We start from the raw sequence: 19,697 nt of genomic DNA on the forward strand, positions 1-19,697 counted from the left end.
TGGGGGTTTAAAAAGCATTTTATTGACAAGGGGCAATATGCAATTCACTTTTTCTCCTGAGTTTTATCCTAGATGATATTTTCACACAGAGCCATAAAATGCAGTTTAAACCACTAGCAAGCAAGAAAATACTCAAAATAATTTGGATAGTACTTTTTCACCAACTTTTGGGAACTTTTTTAATCTAAAAATGCTGAAAAGTTATTTTAAAGAGAACATGAAAATGATCTCCTAAGAGATAAATCAGGAGTAAACATTGATTACATATGGGCCAATGGCCCCTTTTCTCCCAAGTTCCTAGGACATCATTTTACACCTTCTGCATAAATGGCCCATATGCAATTAACTTTTTCTCCTTAGTTTTCTTCTAGGCGATATTTTCAGACTTGTCAATAAAATGCCATCTTAAACCACCATGCTAGAAAATGCATGCACAAAAATACTCAAAATAATTTTGATAGTACTTTTCTACCTAATTTTTGGCATTTTTACCATTGCAAGATGCTGAAAAGTCATTCTAAATTAAAGATTAAAAATGATCTTATAGGAGAAGACTCGGGAGAAAAAGTGGACCATATGCAATTCATTTATTCTCCTGAGTTTTCACCTAGGTGATATTTTTAAGCTTGTAAATAAAATGCCCTTTAAACCCCCAGCAAGCAAGGAAAAAACTCAAAATAGTTTTGAAAGTACTTTTTTTTACCTAATTTTTGGTACTTTTTCAGTTGCAGAGTGCTGAAAAGTTAATTTGATAGACAATGAAAAAGTATCTCCTAGCAGAAAACTGAGGTGAAAAAGTAAATTGCATATAGCCCCATGGAGTTTTCTCCTAAGAGATATTTTTTCATCTTCGATTTAAAATAACTTTCCAGCACTTTTCAACAAAAAAAGTACCAAAAAGTAGGTAAAAGTGTAAAGTCAAAATTATTTTGAGTATTTTCTTGCTTTCTGGTGGCTCAAAAAGGCATAGGGGTAAACTCAGGAGAAAAAGTTAATTGCATATGGACCCATGTCTTTTAAGCCACAAGCAAGAAATAAAATTAAGGCTATTTCTGTAAAAGATAAGCCTATTAAAACTAATGGATAGGTTTTTAAATATGTATTCTGTTCGCTCCTTTGTCTCCGTTGTCTCGTTTTCCATGCACTTTTAAAGAGGAACTCCAGTGAAAATAATTTAATATAAAAAGGTGCTTAATTTTTACAATAATTATGTATACATGATTTAGTCAGAGTTTGCTCATTGTAAAATCTTTCCTCTCCCAGATTCACATTCTGACATGTATTACATGGTGACATTGTTACTGTGGGCAGATTATGTAGCTGTTCTGGCTTTAACAGACAGCTATAAACAGCCATTTCCTGTGTGTGTCATTGTTACATTGTGGCAGTTTGCCCAGAGTACCGTACGGTACCAGAGCCTCTTGTGGGAGGGGTTTCAGCACAAATTCAGTCATACAGCGCCCCCTGATGGTCTGTTTGTGAAAATCATTATATTTTTCATGTAAAAGTGGGTATCAGCTACTGATTGGGATAAAGTTCAATTCTTGGTCGGAGTTTCTCTTTAAGGTGAAAAATCAGTTAGCTATAGGTATGTCATAATCTTGCCAGTAACTTAGAATTTATAGCTTGTGTGACGTATATAAACACCAGCGAGCAGGTTATAGTTCACTGAAATGAAAGAGCACAGGTGTAGTATAGTAGTAGGTGATCAGATACAAAAAATGATTTATTTTGTGTAATAGGTTGTTCTCCACTCTACCTTAAAATGTAAAATATGTTTTTATGTTTTTGGTGAGAAATTTTAGTTTTCTTTCATTACCTGCACCTTGTTTAACCACCTACAATCCTATTGCTTTCTGTAGGCCCTCATATAGTGGCTTAAGCACAGGGGTCACAGCAGTCACATTTGCAACCAAACATGTGGCTCAGGGAGAGACTGTGTGGGGCCCTTTTTAGCCACCAAATCATCCACTTAATTGGTGGTATAGGATTACTATATCGACTATGTGTGCTTCAGAAAGTGTAATAATAAAAATGGTTTCCTCAGTCTGCTGCTCAGACCTCTCTCAGACCAAAGTTATCCTTATGATGCAGGCTCTGATGCTCTACTATATGTGACTGTGTAAACAATGCACAGTGACAGGTGGGGAAAGGGTAATGGGGAAACGTACACTTGGTCCAATAAATCTATAACAATGCCTTTATTTGCCAACACTACCCCGATACCTCAATGCCAAATTACCTACAACCCATTGTATTATTGAGTAACCAATTAAGTATCCAAAAGACAGGCCATCAAAATCATTGGACAATACAATCAATGTAATATAAGGATTATTTTACCTCAATAGCTACCAAACACTCTCATAAATGTATTTCTCATATGGGGATTAGTTCATTAGAAAATTATACAATTTTGGCCATACATTAGGAATTCATTTTGCCTTTAAAGTTTCCTTGGCCCAGCAGTCCAAGCAACCAGAATAACTGGAAAACTGAATTGATATTATTAGTCCAGACAAAAGTTGAAAGGTAAGTATACGGTGGGCACTGGATGGTTCAGACATTTTCCACAGTATGGGGTCTTTACCACTGAGACATCCTTTCTTCTGCAGTCTTGATCAGCATTATAGTCAGCAGTTTGGTCCTGAAGGACACTCTATACAGTACACTGCTGATTGGAGAGGTGTTCCTTCTTCATTACTCGCCTGCAGCAAACATAAATGTGTTATGTCTTTCTAATTTGATTTAAAGGATGAAAGGATTGCAGCCTCATAGTTATCAATACAGCTAGGAATATAGCATTATATAGAAAATAAGCAAGATGGCAGATTCCATAGCTGCCATTCAGAATAATGGAGAAGCCATTAACCAATCCCCCACTTTCCGCTATGCTGCACCTACCAGTAGGCAAAGAGAGAAGCCTCGGTATCTATCAGCAAAGCTTCCTCCAGATGCTCCAATGCTGGGGGCCTTCCGTCTTTTAGCTACAAGCAGAACTCTGGCACTTCTGCATTAAGACTACAAGGGCTGGGAAGGATATTTTTAGGATAGGACATGTATGGATCCAATCTGGACATGGATAGTTGAAAAGATACATAAGCCCCAGCTCTCCATAAATACACAAAACTATGAGCTTATTCTTTATGAGATACTTTCATTCCTCAAGCAGAAATGCCGTTGTGAGAATGTTAATTTGATACATCACATTTGTTTGTTGAGCATGTCATTGAAATGCCTGATATTTGACCATGAATTTATTTTATCTGTGTTAGCACTACACAATATGACAGCTCACATGGGATATCTGACTTCTGAGTCATGCAAGATGAGTTCAGATGGAGGACTTTCTGTACAGTGTTTTCCAGTACACAGAAAAACATACTTATTATCTGCTGCAGATTGCACCTGGAATAAAGGTGCAATGAATTAACCCTGAGATAACGGTTTATTGCTAAAAGGGTATTGGCAGAAACCAAGGGATGTCTACTGCTCATGCTCTTCCTTCTTAGGTGTCCCCCTGCATAAACATAAATACTGAACTGAGCAGTCATTCATGTTTGTGTAGCAGCATCCAGTAAGACACGCCTAAACACAAAGCCAAGGATAGAGTGGAAATCTGTGCAATCTTGCATGTAATAGACATACAGGATGAAGAGAAACATATAATGCAGTTACTAAGTTGTCCCACTCTCTGTATCAATGCTGCTGCATTTATTGGTTCTAGAGTAGGCATCATGAAGACTTGGCATTAAAACTATGGCTTTCTAAATACCTGCAGATATTTCAAATGTATGTTTATATTTGTTATTATAATTAGATGCATCTACTCTAGTTAAATTAGTACAAGTGATTGGGGTAGCTGGATAGCAAACTGGTTAAGGTTGTTGTCTTTGAAGAAGGGAATCAAGCTACTACGTAAACAGCAAGGAATCTATAGACAAGGCTCCGTAATGCTCCTGGTCACTAGGGATGACCAATGAGATGCAAATATGTCTGAATGCATGGAGGATTATGTAAATTTTATGCAAATATATACAGCTTGAAAATGAACCAAACAAGTCCCACACAGGTTAAAATTGATTGGTCCATTTTCAAGCTGCATATATTTGAATACAAACTTACATAAATCTGCATGAACTCGGTAATATTTGCATCTTATTGATCATCCCTGCTGGTCACCCATGGAGAGTGCCCTAATTGGCTTCAGCTCTAAAGTGCTTTGAGTTTGTCAGGAGAAAAGTTTGATATAAATGTTATGAGTCTGGTCTTGGGAGATCTACTTTAGGTTGAACATGCTGAGAGGGTCAGATCTTGCCTGCATTTCTCACTGCTCTTATTATGACCGTGACTGCCTTAAAGTTTACATTAATTGAGATAAATACCTATAAACAGAGTATGACAGTTTGTACACTGGTGTGGTGTGTGTTGTCACTTACAGACTTGTCCTGTTTCGTAATCTTTACACTCAGAGTCTCTGCAAAACGGAATATGTTTGAAGTCACCTATAGCTCAACCCAGATTCAGATCATTACCTCTCCCTAAAACACCAAGTTCAAGACAAGATATAGAAGGAGCAGTGTGAACAGAAGGACTGGAGAGGGAGGGAAAACAAGAGAATTACATCACGGATGCTATGGGTGACGGCATTGCTAGTCATATTTGCATGGCCTTAGTTCATACAGTATGGGGCCTTTTTATTATTATTTATTTTGTAAAGGTTGTTTAAGTTCTGAAAGTGCCTGGAAAGTGGCCTACATTGTTACAAAAGTCTCTTAATAGTGTGATGGGCCTGATTTATGGCACAGAAGGCTATTATTGTGACACAAAGTGGTAAAATGTATCATCACAAAGGCATCACAAGGGGTTGCAGAAAAAGCATTAAATTACAGCAAACACTTTCCAGTAGCAATCAATGTCATTTGTGTGTCCTTACGTACAAAATACTAATTGGAATGAAAACTCAGCCCAAGCAGAGCCCCAAAAATACGGTCATTACAGGAATGACATGTTCCAGACAAAACATTAATTAAAAAAAAAGCAGTAATTCATGCCAGAACAGAAGTATTGGCCAGTCTGGTTGGGTAAGCCTGTTTGAGTTAAGCCTCCTACATGCTAGATTGAAATCAGTGTTCAGTCGAGATGGCCCGAACGGTTCGCCAGCGAACGGTTCCCGGCGAACTTCGGTGGTTCTCGCAAACTTTTCCGGAAGTTCGATTCGCCCCCATAGTGCATCATTAGGGTCAACTTTGACCCTCTACATCACAGTCAGCAGGCACATTGTAGCCAATCAGGCTACATTCCCTCCTGGAGCCCCACACCTCCCCCCCCCCTTATGAAAGGCAGGCAGCGTCAGGCTTTTCACTCACTCGTGTGCCTGCATTAATTAGAGAAGGGAGAGCTGCTGTGCAGAGACCTATAGGGAAAGCTTAGTTAGGCTCTTGTAGGCTTCTTAGCTTGCTCCTTGCTGGTTCTTATTTGCTAAAAAAGCACCCCTCAACAGCTCTTTTGAGAGCTAATCTTCTTCTTGTGATCTATTTTTTTTTTGTGTGTGTGTGGCCCACTTGCATTATATACAGGCCTGTCAGTCAGTCGAAGCTGGCCTTTGGCCCCTTGGTGGTATCATTACTACTGTGCCAGGTGCACATTGTAATACCCATCACTGCATATACCTACCTGTTGTTCACTTCAGTGCACTCACCTACCTACGTGAGCGCACGCAGTGTCACTGTGCCTGTCCGGTACCTGTCTGTGTGTGACAGGTGCACATTATAATACCCCTCACTGCATATACCTACCTGTTGTTCACAGTGCACCCACCTACCGTTGTGAGCGCACGCAGTGTCACTGTGCCTGTCCGGTACCTGTCTGTGTGTGACAGGTGCACATTGTAATACCCATCACTGCATATACCTACCTGTTGTGTTCAGTGCACCCACCTATCTACGTGAGTGCACGCAGTGTGATATACCACTCCGTGCATACCTGTTAACTGCACCTGTGTGACTGCACATTGTATTAGTCAAGTCAATGCATACCTTTCACTTCATCCCCCCCAATATGGACAAAACAAAAAGCAGAGGCAGGCCACCTGGCAGGTCTGTTCGAGGTCGCGCTGTCGTGATTTCGTGCGGCCCTTGAAGTACAGTGTTCAGAAGAAGGCACATGCCATCAACCCCCAATATTGTCAGGACGTAGTTGACTATTTAACACAGGACATCTCATCTTTTTTATCTTCCGCACGGAAGCATGACATATCTTCCTCCTCCTGCTCTGATTCTGGCACCCCACTTAACACTCAGTCGGCCGCCACCACCAAAGTGCCATCACCCCAGGGCTCAGTGGTGTGGACATTCTTTTGTGTGTCTGCCTCAGATGAGAGCAATGCCGTCTGTACTCTCTGCCACCGAAAATTGAGCCGTGGAAAGACCAAGACCCGCATAGGGACAACTACCTTACGAAGGCACATGATTACAAAGCACAAACTGCAATGGGATGACCACCTGAGGAAAAGCAGCACACAAAAGCAAAGCCACACACCGCAGTGGAAGATACCAGGTCGCAATTGTTTCTCAAAAAAGGCGATACCTAAACTGTACCGTGATGTTGAAAGTCAAGTGGTGACATCTCTGGCTCACAGTGTTGGGTCAAGGGTCCATCTAACCACGGATGCCTGGTCTGCAAAGCACGCTCAGGTCTGCCCGAAGACTAAGTCAGTCCCCACACACAGCATCTCTGCCTGCACGCCGTGTGACTGCCTGCCCCAAGACTAAGTTGCTCCCCACACAGCACCTCTGCCTGCAGGCCGCTTGACTACCTTCTCAGCCACCACCAACAGGGTCCAGCACTCCAGGCGGATTCCTGAATTTTTAAGCTATAATAATTTTTCTGGTGCGTGTACATGCATGCCTAATTTTTCTGGCTGCACTGCAGCTGCAACAACGAAACAAAAGGTATGTACATGTGCCAATTCCCCTTCATGATCATTACCTTGCCGTGGTGAAGGGGCTTGCGTATCACAATGAAGCAATGACCGATGGCTATATAAGTGTCTCGGGGGGGGACACACCCAAGATAATAATGTCGTTGCTTCATTGTGGACAGACCAAACTTGATCAGCTGGACAGTCACTTTTGTTCTATCATTGAGCTACCGCAGCCCGGCGACCATATGGGCTTGAAAACTGCCACGGCCTGCACTCTCGCCATGGTGCACACCAGTCGTGCACGGCCGTTACTACACAAACAGCTGTTAGCGCCGCGGTGTGTTACACAGTGAGTTTGGTGTGTCAGTGTGAAGCAGTACTCTAATTACAATACCTGATTGATGTATACACATGCAAGATGTTTTAAAGCACTTTAGGCCTGCAATTTAGCATTCAATGTGATTTCTGCCCTTAAAACGCTGCTTTGCGTCAAATACAGATTTTTTTCCCCGGGACTTTTGGCGTCTATCCCACTCATCCATGCAAAAACTCAGATGTTAGACCCCTTGGAACATCTTTTCCATCACTTTTGTGGCCAGCATAAGTGTTTGTAGTTCTCAAAGTTCGCCTCCGCATTGAAGTCTATTGCGGTTCGCGAAAGTTCGCGCGAACCGAACTTTTGCGGTAGTTCGCAAACTGAAATTCGGAGGTTCTAGCCATCTCTAGTGTTCAGGAAACCTCAATCTTCTGCAGGTGTCTCCAAGATTGCTTAAAAATCCAGCATGCTGGATCTTTAAATTACAGAAACAACTTAGCCTATAGTTCCCCTCTTTACCCTACCTACCAGAAGTCACTCCAACATGTGCCACACTGTGGTCTCTTCTCCCCTTTCCATAGAAGCAGTATAGGCTGCTTGGATATACCTGAGTAACACATCTGTACAACACTCGTTACCTGCAGAAACCACCAGCAAGAAACCCTGGACTGGTGTCTGTTGCATCTGAGGAATCTCTGGGGGAATTGAAAAGGGGCCATTGGCCCATATGCAATCAAGGTTTTCTCCTGATTTATCTCCTTTTCATGTTCTCTTTAAAATAAATAAAATAAAATAACTTCTAAGCATTTTACAATTGGAAAAGTACCCATAAGTTGGTGATAAAGTACTATCAAAATTATTTTTAGTATTTTCTTGCTTGCAGGTAGTTTAAAGGGCATTTTTAAAGGTGTGAAAATATCACCTAGGAGAAAACTCGGGAGAAAACGTGAATTGCATAAGGGCTTTTTACCATATGAATTAACTTTTTCTCCTGTCCTGAGTTTTCTCCTAGGAGATACATTTTCAACTTCTTTTTAAAATAACTTTCCAGTATTTTATAATTGAAAAATTACCAAAAAATTGGTGAAAGGTACTATCACAAGTATTTTGGATAATGGCCTCAATTCACTAAGATGATGCTGGAGATAATAAGCCAAGAGAAAACTTACCACCACACATCGATCTTGCCTTATTAAGGTGTAGAGATTCCTTAAAGAGGAACTCCAGTGAAAATAATGTAATAAAAAAGTGCTTAATTTTTACAATAATTATGTATAAATGATTTAGTCAGTGTTTGCCCATTGTAAAATCTTTTAAATCCCTGATTTACATTCGGACATTTATTACATGGTGACATTTTTAGTGCTGGCAGGTGATGTAGCTGCTGCATGCTTTTTGGCAGTTGGAAACAGCTGTAAACAGCTATTTCCCACAATGCAACAAGGTTCACAGACAGGAAACTGCCAGGAGTACCACGGTCCTCAGTTTCCTGTGGGAGGGGTTTCACCGCAATATCAGTCATACAGCGCCTCCTGATGGTCTGTTTGTAAAAAAGGAATCGATTTCTCATGTAAAAGGGGGTATCAGCTACTGATTGGGATAAAGTTCAATTCTTGGTCGGAGTTTCTCTTTAAGTTACCTCTTAGTAAGTTATATATTTCCACATGCAGTTAATTAACATCCTGTCTTTAACTTTATAATTCTGTAGTTATTGTAAGGATTGAAGAGTTAAGGCCCATACACACGTCTGATTTTTCGGAACGACGGGTCGTTTGAACATCCCGTCGTTCAGACGTCTGCCCACTAAATCGGGCGTGTTTACAGACTGTCGTTCGCGTGATAAGACTAAGTTTGAGCGATCCACCGGGCGGATCACTCTAACTCAGTCTTATCACGCGAACGACAGTCTGTACACACGCCCGATTTAGCGGGCGGACGTCTGAACGACGGGATGTTCAAACGACCCGTCGTTCCGAAAAATCAGACGTGTGTATGGGCCTTTAACTTTAGAGATCTCACCTTAACTTAAAGACAGAAGAGTTTGCCTGAGGTAAATTGTTTACATGCCTTGTCACCATGGTGATAACTCTAGAAACATTACTAAAGACAGGAGATAAGCTTAGTGAATTGAGGCCATTGTCTTATTGGCAAGGTGTGAAAACTCAGGAGTAAAAGTTAATTATGTTTGGGCCATTATCTTAAAAGACAGATCTAAAAATCTAACTGTAATGCTTGTGTGCATAAGCAATACTGTCTGTCTACAAATCACACGTGTAATGCTTGGGGGTTAACCTTTGACCACCCAGAGCAACATGACTGGTAGCTGATTAATGGAAGAGGCTACATAGGCTGCCCAGAGCAACTGCAGCTCTGGGATTCCAATATCGCTACAAATAAGACACAATGGCAGCGCAGTGCGATGTTGCACTGCCTTTGCGATAGCAAGCATTCAGACAGGCACAAGACAGAACTAGATTGGAGCGTAACTAGACAAGTAAGACACAATGGCAGCGCAGTGCGATGTTGCGCTGCCTTAGCGATAGCAAGCATTCAGACAGGCACCAGACAGGACTAGATTGGAGCATATCTAGTAGCAACCACAGCTCACAGTCACATCCACAGAAGCAGAGCAAGCAGGCTAGCAACAATCACCAGCAAGCAACCACACAGACAAAACTACAGGAAAGAACATAACTAATAGCAACACAACTATGCTAGCTAAGCACGGGTGGTCACGATAAGCGCAACCTACCGAAACGTGCTAAACAGACTAGCTAACACAGTAACTGAAAAATCTCCGTAGCTCTAATAAAGAAAATAACAAACGACTCAACTAATGGATAAATATATATTAGCTAGGCTGCATATATATTTATCAAGAACTAGCTAAAGCACAAGTAATAAGGTCACATTGAACTACAATAACAGAACTATACAGAGTAGCAAAGAGCCCAGCAGACCAGCATAGTGATCGCTATGATGGGCGAGGTCTAAAAGGGGAGACAGACTTTTATGCCGGCATCGACCAGTGGATGCAAGCATGCAAATCTCCACACAGCTGAATGGTAATCATTCAATCCTGAGCTGGCTTGATTACCATTTGCTAGCTGGTTGTGAATGCAAAGGACTCCCATAGGAAATACATGCAGTATTATGTAACAACATGCCTGCAGGAAATCCAGGGCTATCTGGCCGCAGCTCAGCTGTAGTAAGCCATTGGTGGAATGATGACAGCATCCTGAGCTGCCCACAACTGCAGAGCAATTGCAAATGACAATGTGACTCATTGCGAATGCACAAGCGAATGCAGGCAGACAAGCCAGAACTGTCCGTTTGCGTCTCCACCGCAACGGACAGAACACGCCACAGGAGGAATCCTTACACTAACATTGTAACCAGTGTGACATTGCTTTATGCTGCTCTGCTTTCTTTATTTGACTTTAGTGCTACTGTAATGAATCTGGCCCTGTGTTTTTTACACTTACAGTTTTGCCATGTAAACACAACAGATTAAAAATAAATTAAAGAAATTACAGTATACACGACATGGGTCATGCTGATGACATTTCCATTGCAGATGCTGGAATATCTGCCAACTAGGGTATTTTAGGAAGAGGGCCTTTATCATTTGCCAAGTAATATTTCTTCATAAACAAATTCCTTCTAGAGAGTTATGTAATCTAATGGAATACATTATCCAAGTGCTACTAAAACCGCAGTGCCAGGATTCAGGAGCAGATGTATGAAAAGGATTAAACAGAATATGAAAGTTTGTGTGGCTGACACTGGTACAATTACTTTATGGCCAGTGCCAGGTCATAAAGGATTATGGCCCATATGCAATTAACCTTTTCACCCGCATTTTCTCCTAGGTGATATTTTCACTCCTTGTCAGGATAATACATTTTAAACCACCAGCAAGCAAGAAAATACTCAAAATAATTTTGATAGTACTTTTCCGCCTACTTTTTGATACTTTGGCAGTTGAAAAATGCTGAAAGGCTATTTTAAAAAGAAAATGAAAAAAAAAAATAAAACCTCTTAGGTAAACTCTGGAGAAAAAAGTGAATTGCCAGAACCACTAGGGGTTTGTAAGGGACCAACTGGAACTAAAGGTCCGTACACACGCCGGACTTTAGGCAACGACGGGTCCGTCGTTGCCTCCCGCTGGGTGGGCGTGCCAGCGACAGTCCGGCGTGTGTACGCTCTGTCGTCAGACTGATACGGCTGTTTCTGAGAGATCCGCCCGGCGGATCGCTCAGAAACAGCCGTATCAGTCTGACGACAGAGCGTACACACGCCGGACTGTCGCTGGCACGCCCACCCAGCGGGAGGCAACGACGGACCCGTCGTTTCCTAAAGTCCGGCGTGTGTACGGACCTTTAGAAGCACTCTAAGTAAAAAAAATAAACAAATACATTTAAAAAACAAACAAACTACAAAATGTTGCCCTCTTAAAAGAGGAGGTATTTCCAATTATTCAGCTTTATGTGAACAAGAAAATTCTCATTTTTTTTAAAGCTGTAAAAGTTACTGTAATTTAATAACCAGTGCAATAAGATGTCGTGATAATGTTCTTTAAATACAACCTAAGTAAAGCATTAGAGATTCCCCAACGCCATTTGATAGCTTGGAGCGGTGCAATTTTTGGTAAAAACTATCATACCTCCTAGTAAGGACAATCCTCAAAGTTATTATCTTAATATTACCTTTATTTATAAAGTGCCAATTTATTACGTAGCACATTATAATAAATAGGGGAGACATTACAACATTAAATAATGGCGACATAATGCACGACAAGGGTCAGAATACAGTAAAGATCATTAATTCTATTCAGTGGGTAAGTGGTGACATGAGAGAAAAGCTCCACCCCCCTGCCAAATAAGCTTACATTCTAAGTTGGGTGGTAAGGACATGATGGGTGGATGGGTTGATATGTATATTAAGAGGTGGGGTCTAAGATGAAGAAGATGGGGGTAGGGGAGGGTGAATAGATGGATCTTAAGAGCTTTTCTAAACAAGTTAAAGGACAACTGTAGCAAGAGGCCTATGGAGGCTGTTGTATTTATTGCCTTTTAAACAATACCAGTTGCCTGGCACCCTACCTGATCTATTTGGCTGCAGTAGTATCTGAATAAAACCAGAAACAAGCCTGCAGCTAATCTTGTTAGATCTGACAATAATGTCAGAAACACCTGATCTAATGCATGCTTGTTCATGGTCTAGGGCTTAAAAGATTAGAAGCAGAGGATCGGCAGGATAACCAGGTAATTGGTATTGCTTAAAAGGAAAAAAACATGGCAGCCTCCATAGCCGTCTTGCTACAGTTGTCCTTTAAAGATGGAGGCAAGCTGGATGGGGGTTGAATGGGAGTTCCAGAGAGAAGGGGCTTTTCTGGAGACATGCTGGAGCCTCGTATGTGAGCAGATAATGTGTGGGATGAACATCTGTGACGTGTTGTAGGAGCTAAGTAGTCTATTTGGAGAACATTTCTGTATGAAATCTTTAAGATCTGTGAGATCCAAAATGCATGAGGAGGAAGTATGGCAGATGCTCCTGTTTGTCCGCTGGTCCTTCTAAACCCCGCAAACCCATAGGTCCCATTATGATTCTTTAATTGATCAACTTCTGTGAGTCTTGACAACTGAAACTTGCATTTTACCTCAGTTCTGTATTACTTTAGTTACCTTTTTGGATTTCAAGATCTGCAAGGATATGAATGTGGCAGTTTGTACCCCTCTAAATAGGTTATCCATCCTCATAAACCTACCCACTTGTCAGTACTTTTTCAGTGAAAGTGTACTGATGAAACAGACTTCAAAGAGGAGGCAGATATTTGTTCCAGAGATGGTACAGTAAAAAGTCCCCTAGAAAGTCAATGAGGTACTTTCTTCTTATATAGTACTAATAATGTTCCATACCTGTACCTCCTTTTGGAGGTAGTGACAAAATGTTAATATAAGACACCAAAAAAAAACTAGAGGGTGGTTTAGAATACTATAAAAGAATCTCTCAAAGCAGCCCAGACACAAATATACTGCACCTTGTATTGGCAGTGGCAACTTGGCTCTGGAAGATCACATAATATTACTATGAACAAAGGTGTTTGTAGGCATCCAAGTAATATGTAACCTTCTTGGGAGCCACTGGAGAGTATGGGTTTCCACCTTACCCAAAATCTGCACATGAAGAACAGAATCAAGACCATGGCTCAACATTCCAGGATTATCCAGCACCTTGGAAAGGGCCAGTAGCCCAAAACATTGTTTACCTGTATGTTATACTATTATTTTTAATCAATAAACAAAACGATCCTTGATGGTTGAGCCATAGCCTTGATTCTGTCCTTAAAATATCTCTATTTAGAAAAAGTTGTGAATATTATTTTAAGCTGATCATACTCTTTGGACTGGGCTGCATTTACCTGAGTTGTAATTGCTAACGGAATATGTGGTCTAATTTCTGTTGTTGGGGGTCCTCTCAACATAGAACCTTCCCGTAAAATAATCTCTGTGCCATGGTTTGGAACTTCCAAAACTCAAAAAACTGAAAGACATTTTCTCATTCTAAGAGGTCCACACTAGCTTGGAGGCATTATTTTCTTTCCATACTTCCCTGGAATGGCAACAGCTGATTAGCACAGGTGAGCTAAATCTGGTTTCATAAAATCTAGTTTATTTGGAAACCGACAGAGGACTAGGAATATTCTTTTTTATGACTCCAAATATTGTGAAAAATACTTATTTTTGATGTGTTCCTGCCCGGGTGATCAAACATCTTCCCAGCCTTCATGCGGTGTTAAACTATTAATTGTAAAGGCCACCAAATTTTGTGGCACTCATTATTGTATTATTTAGTTACAATTATCATCTGCAATTTGAAAGCAAGTTATGACACAGCAAGGTCTCATAACAGATTACATATGATTAGTGTTACAGCTGGCTTAAAATACTATAACGAAAGTCCACTGAACTTTTTTCGGTGTACATTTATCAGTTATGATTTTTTTAGTTAATGCAGGACATTTTTTCTTGAAAGTTTTTGCAAGGTGTTTTGGATTTGTAAAATACTTGATGCAGCAACTGAGTGGTTTTCATTTCCAGTTCTCTGCATTTGCATTTGTGCACCAAAGAGAAATGGTACGAAAGCAGGGAAGAGATAGTAATAGTAAGCATGCAGGGAAGAAATAGAAAGCATGCAGGGTAATAATAGTAAGCACACAGGGAAGAAATAGTAAGCACGCAGGGAAGAAATAGAAAGCATGCAGTGAAGAAATAGTAAGCACGCAGGGAAGAAATAGTAAGCATGCAAGGAAAAAATAGAAAGCACACAGGGAAGAAATAGTAAGCACGCAGGGAAGAAATAGAAAGCATGCAGTGAAGAAATAGTAAGCACGCAGGGAAGAAATAGAAAGCATGCAAGGAAGAAATAGTAAGCATGCAGTGAAGAAATAGTAAGCACGCAGGGAAGAAATAGAAAGCATGCAGTGAAGAAATAGTAAGCATGCAGGGAAGAAATAGAAAGCATGCAGTGAAGAAATAGTAAGCACGCAGGGAAGAAATAGTAAGCACGCAGGGAAGAAATAGAAAGCATGCAGTGAAGAAATAGTAAGCACACAGGGAAGAAATAGAAAGCATGCAGTGAAGAAATAGTAAGCATGCAGGGAAGAAATAGAAAGCACACAGGGAAGAAATAGTAAGCACACAAGGAAGAAATAGTAAGCACGCAGGGAAGAAATAGTAAGCACGCAAGGAAGAAATAGTAAGCACGCAAGGAAGAAATAGTAAGCACGCAGGGAAGAAATAGTAAGCATGCAGGGAAGAAATAATAAGCATGCAGGGAAAAATAGTAAGCACGCAGGGCAGAAATGGTATTAGTAAGAACACAGGAAGGAAATTGTAATAGTAAGCATGAAGGGAAGAAATAGCAAGCACACAGGGAAGAAATTATAATTTATATCTCCTCCAGGTAAAATCTTTATTTCCATATGCAGGCCCCCTTTCACCCCTTGCCCCTCCCTTCCATGTGAAACAAGCATCTCTTAGTTCCTGGGCAATCCCCTGTTCCATGTGCACCTTCCATGTTTCTATTCAGCAGCTACCCTCTGTTTTGTGCAGCTCCCCATTTGCAGCCTTGCAGCAGACTCCCTTTTTACCTCTTATTACGGGTGGGGAAGCTATTTGGTTACCCCCCTGATTAAGCTTTATCATGTAGTTCACAGCGTTCCTGCCTTGCTCTTGAAAGGGTTCAGTCCTGACACTTGGATGCTTTCACTGTGATTACTACTTTTATTCTTTGTTTAGCATAGCTCTGTATAGAATCAGCCCTCGCTACCTGCCCCGACCTTTGATTGTCTGACCTCTGTCTCAGATTGGGATTTGGATTCTTGCCTGCTTCAATGTTTCACCCTGGCTTTATTCTCAGCTTATGGTTTAACTTCTCTTTTGGAATGTGTTTTGAATTTGGCTTATCTTCATTGTCATTATCTTTACAGTGCAAATAAAATGCTGATTTCAGTTAGGGCAGCACTACAGTGGTTGTTTCATCTGAATTTGAAACCAAAACCAGTAAGATTGCACGTTTTCTGTATGTCTCAGGTGTTTCTAGTTATAAACCGATGTTATGATACATTAAATCTACTGCCACTCATTATACCATCCACTAAATGCAATGACAAAAATAACAATCCAACTTGTGTGTTTCTGTCAAAAATGATCAACATCAAGTGAATGCTTGCCTTCATTCACCACACAAGAGTAACTGTGACTGTGCTATGAGGTATGTGTGTGTTCTGTCTGGTTTTATATTGCTGTGCATTTATGAAAACCTTTTTACCTTCTATCCTAGTATTAGCAGGGCCAGTGATTACCAGTGCTTATACCCTGTTCCTATTCCCTAGTTATTGGTATTATGATCAGTGTTCTGGCAAGTGAAATCAACAGGCATAAAAACAAGCGGCAGTTGATACAAAAGGGTGTGAATACACCAAGATCAGTGACAGGGAAACAGGAAAGGAAAGAGGCGGGCTAGGAGATGACAGAGTGCAATAAGGCTCGAGGTAAAAGAAAAAAAGACCCTTAAAGTGCTTTCACACTGGGGAGGTGCAGTATTTTTACCACATTCCACCGCAGCCCAATGAAAGTCTATGGGGACATTCATACCGACACGGTGCAACGCAATACGACAGAAGTTACATTTTCGCCGCTCCCCAAAGCAATGACAGATCTACATTACCGTGCGGTTATGCAGCGGCATGTGGTGGACTGGAAGTCATGTAAGTCTATGGCAATGCAAGGATTAAAAAAAAAAAGATTCATGCAGTGGTGTTTCGGCACGCATGTGTAGAAGCATATTTTTACAATACGCTTCCATGCACTTTCGTATTTCAAAAACAGGAAGTGAGCGCTAGCGAGTGTCACTTCCTGTTTGGCTGTCAGCCAGATAGAGATGACCGCATATTAATGTGGTAATCCTCGAAAGCCTGGTTTTGGCGGTGCCACACCCCGGGCTGCACTGCTGCTTCCAATCAGCAGTCTGAAGCTGGCCTCAGAGATTGTCCTAGTTGAGACAAATAGGCCAAATGGAAGGACGTTGAAACTAACTAGTCATTCTTTGTAAACTCAAGACATTGAGTGCTGAGTTCTTTGTCCAAGGTATAGAGAAGAGCTTTGGGGGAGTCAGAGAGGCTTTGTCGCCACTCTCTTCCAGAACCCCCCCCCCCCCCTCCATATCAGGACCATGCAGAGCCCCACATTGTCCAGGCTCTGAATTCTGGATATACCAGCCTGCATGGGTAACAAGGGGTTAAAAAGGCTTGGGAGGGGGTACCCCCCACATAATAATAAATAATAATAATCCAAACATTTGTATAGCGCTTTTCTCCTGTTGGACTCAAAGCGCTCAAGAGCTGCAGCCACTGGGAAGCGCTCAAGAAGCCACCCTGCAGTGTTGGGGAGTCTTGCCTTGAACTCCTTACTGAATAGGTACTTGACCTAGCCAGGATTCGAACCCTGATCTCCCATGTCAAAGGCAGAGCCCTTAACCAGTACACTATCCAGCCACTACATCTATTTTTATTATAATCTATTTATTTTACTACACATGATCAATATATTTGCCTGGGATCCTTATGCAGCATTACTGCAGCTGTACAACAATCCCCGAAAAAGCATTGCAACTTGCTTGGTATGACCACCAGGTAACCCCTGGCAGGAAATAAACTGCTGTTTCTGTGGATATATCTCAATTTTCAATACCAATGGGTAGATACATTATCCGTCATTTTAAAATATTTTTCCTATTGTAACTTTAAAATTGATTTTCTCAAAAAATCTAAGATATTTTCCCTTGTACTAGCTCCTTAACATATCTAGCAAATTGTATGATTGTAGCATGTATGGGAGATTTGCTATTAACCACTAAAGTTGGCACCATTGATTTCAAAGCAATTTGCCCCCAAAATCTGCGGGAGAATTTGCAAAATGCACCGCAGTTCTGCAAAAGAGTTTGGTAAACAGAAATGGTACAATTTTCCACAATCTCTAACATTAAACATTTGCCTGCTCATCCCTAGAAGCAAGTAGAAACTTTCAAGAAGTTTTCAGCTGGATCCTGAATTATTTCTGCCTTATCAGATAGTGTATTAATGTAATCTTGTAATATAGGCCTTTGTTGTTAAAGTAGCTAGCAAAAGGTTTCTGAAAATGATCTTCAGAAAGAGTGTGAAGAAAGTTTCTGGAATGACCTAACATGATGAGATTGATAACCCACTGGTTTTTGATGGCATCTGCCCAAGTCTGGTGAAAGAGTTTTCTCTTGACTTCCATCACTTAGACTTGGAAAGGTTGACTTTTAAAGTGTCGTGGGAAACTTTTGTAGGTTTGTATTTTGATGTCTTCAAGATCAAGAACCAATGCAGTAACAGATTTTGGAAAGGCACACCTTACCGTGAGTAGTTGGGTGCACAACCTTGATGTAGAAGCAACATCAGTTCAATACGATCAATTCAAGGTCGGTCGGCACACCAGTTCAAATTCCCAAGCACATTTATTGAATGCACAGCATAACAATTGTTTCGGGGCCACGGAGGGTCCCCTTCATCAGATAAGTGCAGACATATACCTATATGTCTGCACTTATCTGATGAAGGGGACCCTCCGTGGCCCCGAAACAATTGTTATGCTGTGCATTCAATAAATGTGCTTGGGAATTTGAACTGGTGTGCCGACCGACCTTGAATTGTTCAAGATCAAGAAGGTTGCTTCCTAAAACTTGATTTGTATGAATTGGTCTTTTGAAATCTAGACCACGGTTATCTCTGTTTTTTCAGTCAGCCATTTTTGGTAATTAAACAAGACTCCCTCAGTTACTCTTTTTTGACTTTATCAAAATTATTTCTAAAAAAAGAATTTCTGTCAAGGAATGCCTTGCACCAGTTTTGACTGGAGACTGGAACGGTCACTGAGGGTTAAAGCCTAACAATCATCTTAGCAATTATTGAAAATAGCATAGCTCTAGATGAGCAGTGCACCAGATAATGTCATTATTTGCCTTCCTTAGGGAATCTGCAGTTAATTTGAATTCATCCAGGACTATTGCTTTTCCAGTGTATTGTGTGTTACTCTAACAACACACACATTACTTAGGTAGAGTGGGTTGTGCTAATTGTGCATGTTTTTACTTGGTACTTGCAGTTGTATTTTTACTTTTTCTTTTCACGGGCTCCTGTACTGCTGTCATAATTACGTCAACTACAATGAAGTCAAAGGTACCGGGGACACCAAGGCTTTTTCTGCGCTGCTGTTTGTCATGTCAGGGAGAGTTGACTAATCTGTTGTATCTTCAGTGGTTACAGGTGTCACATGCATGTTTTTGCCGGGTAGTGCTGGATTTGTACATGTGCAAAAGTAGATACGTCTTATACCTAATATGTTCTCAACCACAGAAGAGGACTGAGATTGATATCCTGTACATAAATGTGACTTCTTTTTTGGGATTTTACGCTATTCCATTTTGAATGTTCATGTCTTGGAAAAGGTGCCTCGTTATTGTCCCAGAATCATTAGCCTTCTATGCAGAGACAGTGCTTAGTCGCATTATTGTCTCAAAGTAATTTGCCTATTGAACATTAATTCAGCCTCAGTATTGCCTCAGAGTAATTTGCTTGCTATGCAGAGACAATGAGCCACAACTGTAACTGGAACAGCATCTCCTTCCAGAGGAAAGTGTGCCACGACCAAGGTCTCTGCACCTCGAGACCAATGAAAGCAATGTAGAAGAGTAGTTGGCATCACTTAAATAGTAAAAGCACAATTGTGCAGCAATAAAGTGGAGTGTTCTCTGAAACAATGGCCTGTGGCTGTTAATGGCTGAGCATACTTGCATGAAGCTTCAATAAAAGAGCAAATTTTAACTATTTAAATGGTGGCTATTGGCTACTCTTGTACAATAGAG

At 40.9% G+C, this 19,697-nt stretch overlaps 1 protein-coding gene and 1 long non-coding RNA gene across 3 annotated transcripts in view; one reads left to right on the top strand and one right to left on the bottom strand.

Annotated features, from left to right (window-relative positions):
* IGF1 (insulin like growth factor 1) overlaps positions 1-19,697 on the top strand; it is a 141,809-nt gene that overhangs the window by 6,060 nt on the left and 116,052 nt on the right. The gene's annotated exons all lie outside the window — the stretch shown is intronic.
* LOC137563890 (uncharacterized) overlaps positions 2,214-19,697 on the bottom strand; it is a 182,946-nt gene continuing 165,462 nt past the window's right edge. The window contains exon 3 of the long non-coding RNA XR_011030462.1: positions 2,214-2,708. This is a non-coding gene — a long non-coding RNA (uncharacterized lncRNA). The remainder of the gene's footprint in view (positions 2,709-19,697) is intronic.

This window comes from Hyperolius riggenbachi, chromosome 3 (assembly GCF_040937935.1).
Source record: "Hyperolius riggenbachi isolate aHypRig1 chromosome 3, aHypRig1.pri, whole genome shotgun sequence".
NCBI lineage: Eukaryota > Metazoa > Chordata > Amphibia > Anura > Hyperoliidae > Hyperolius > Hyperolius riggenbachi.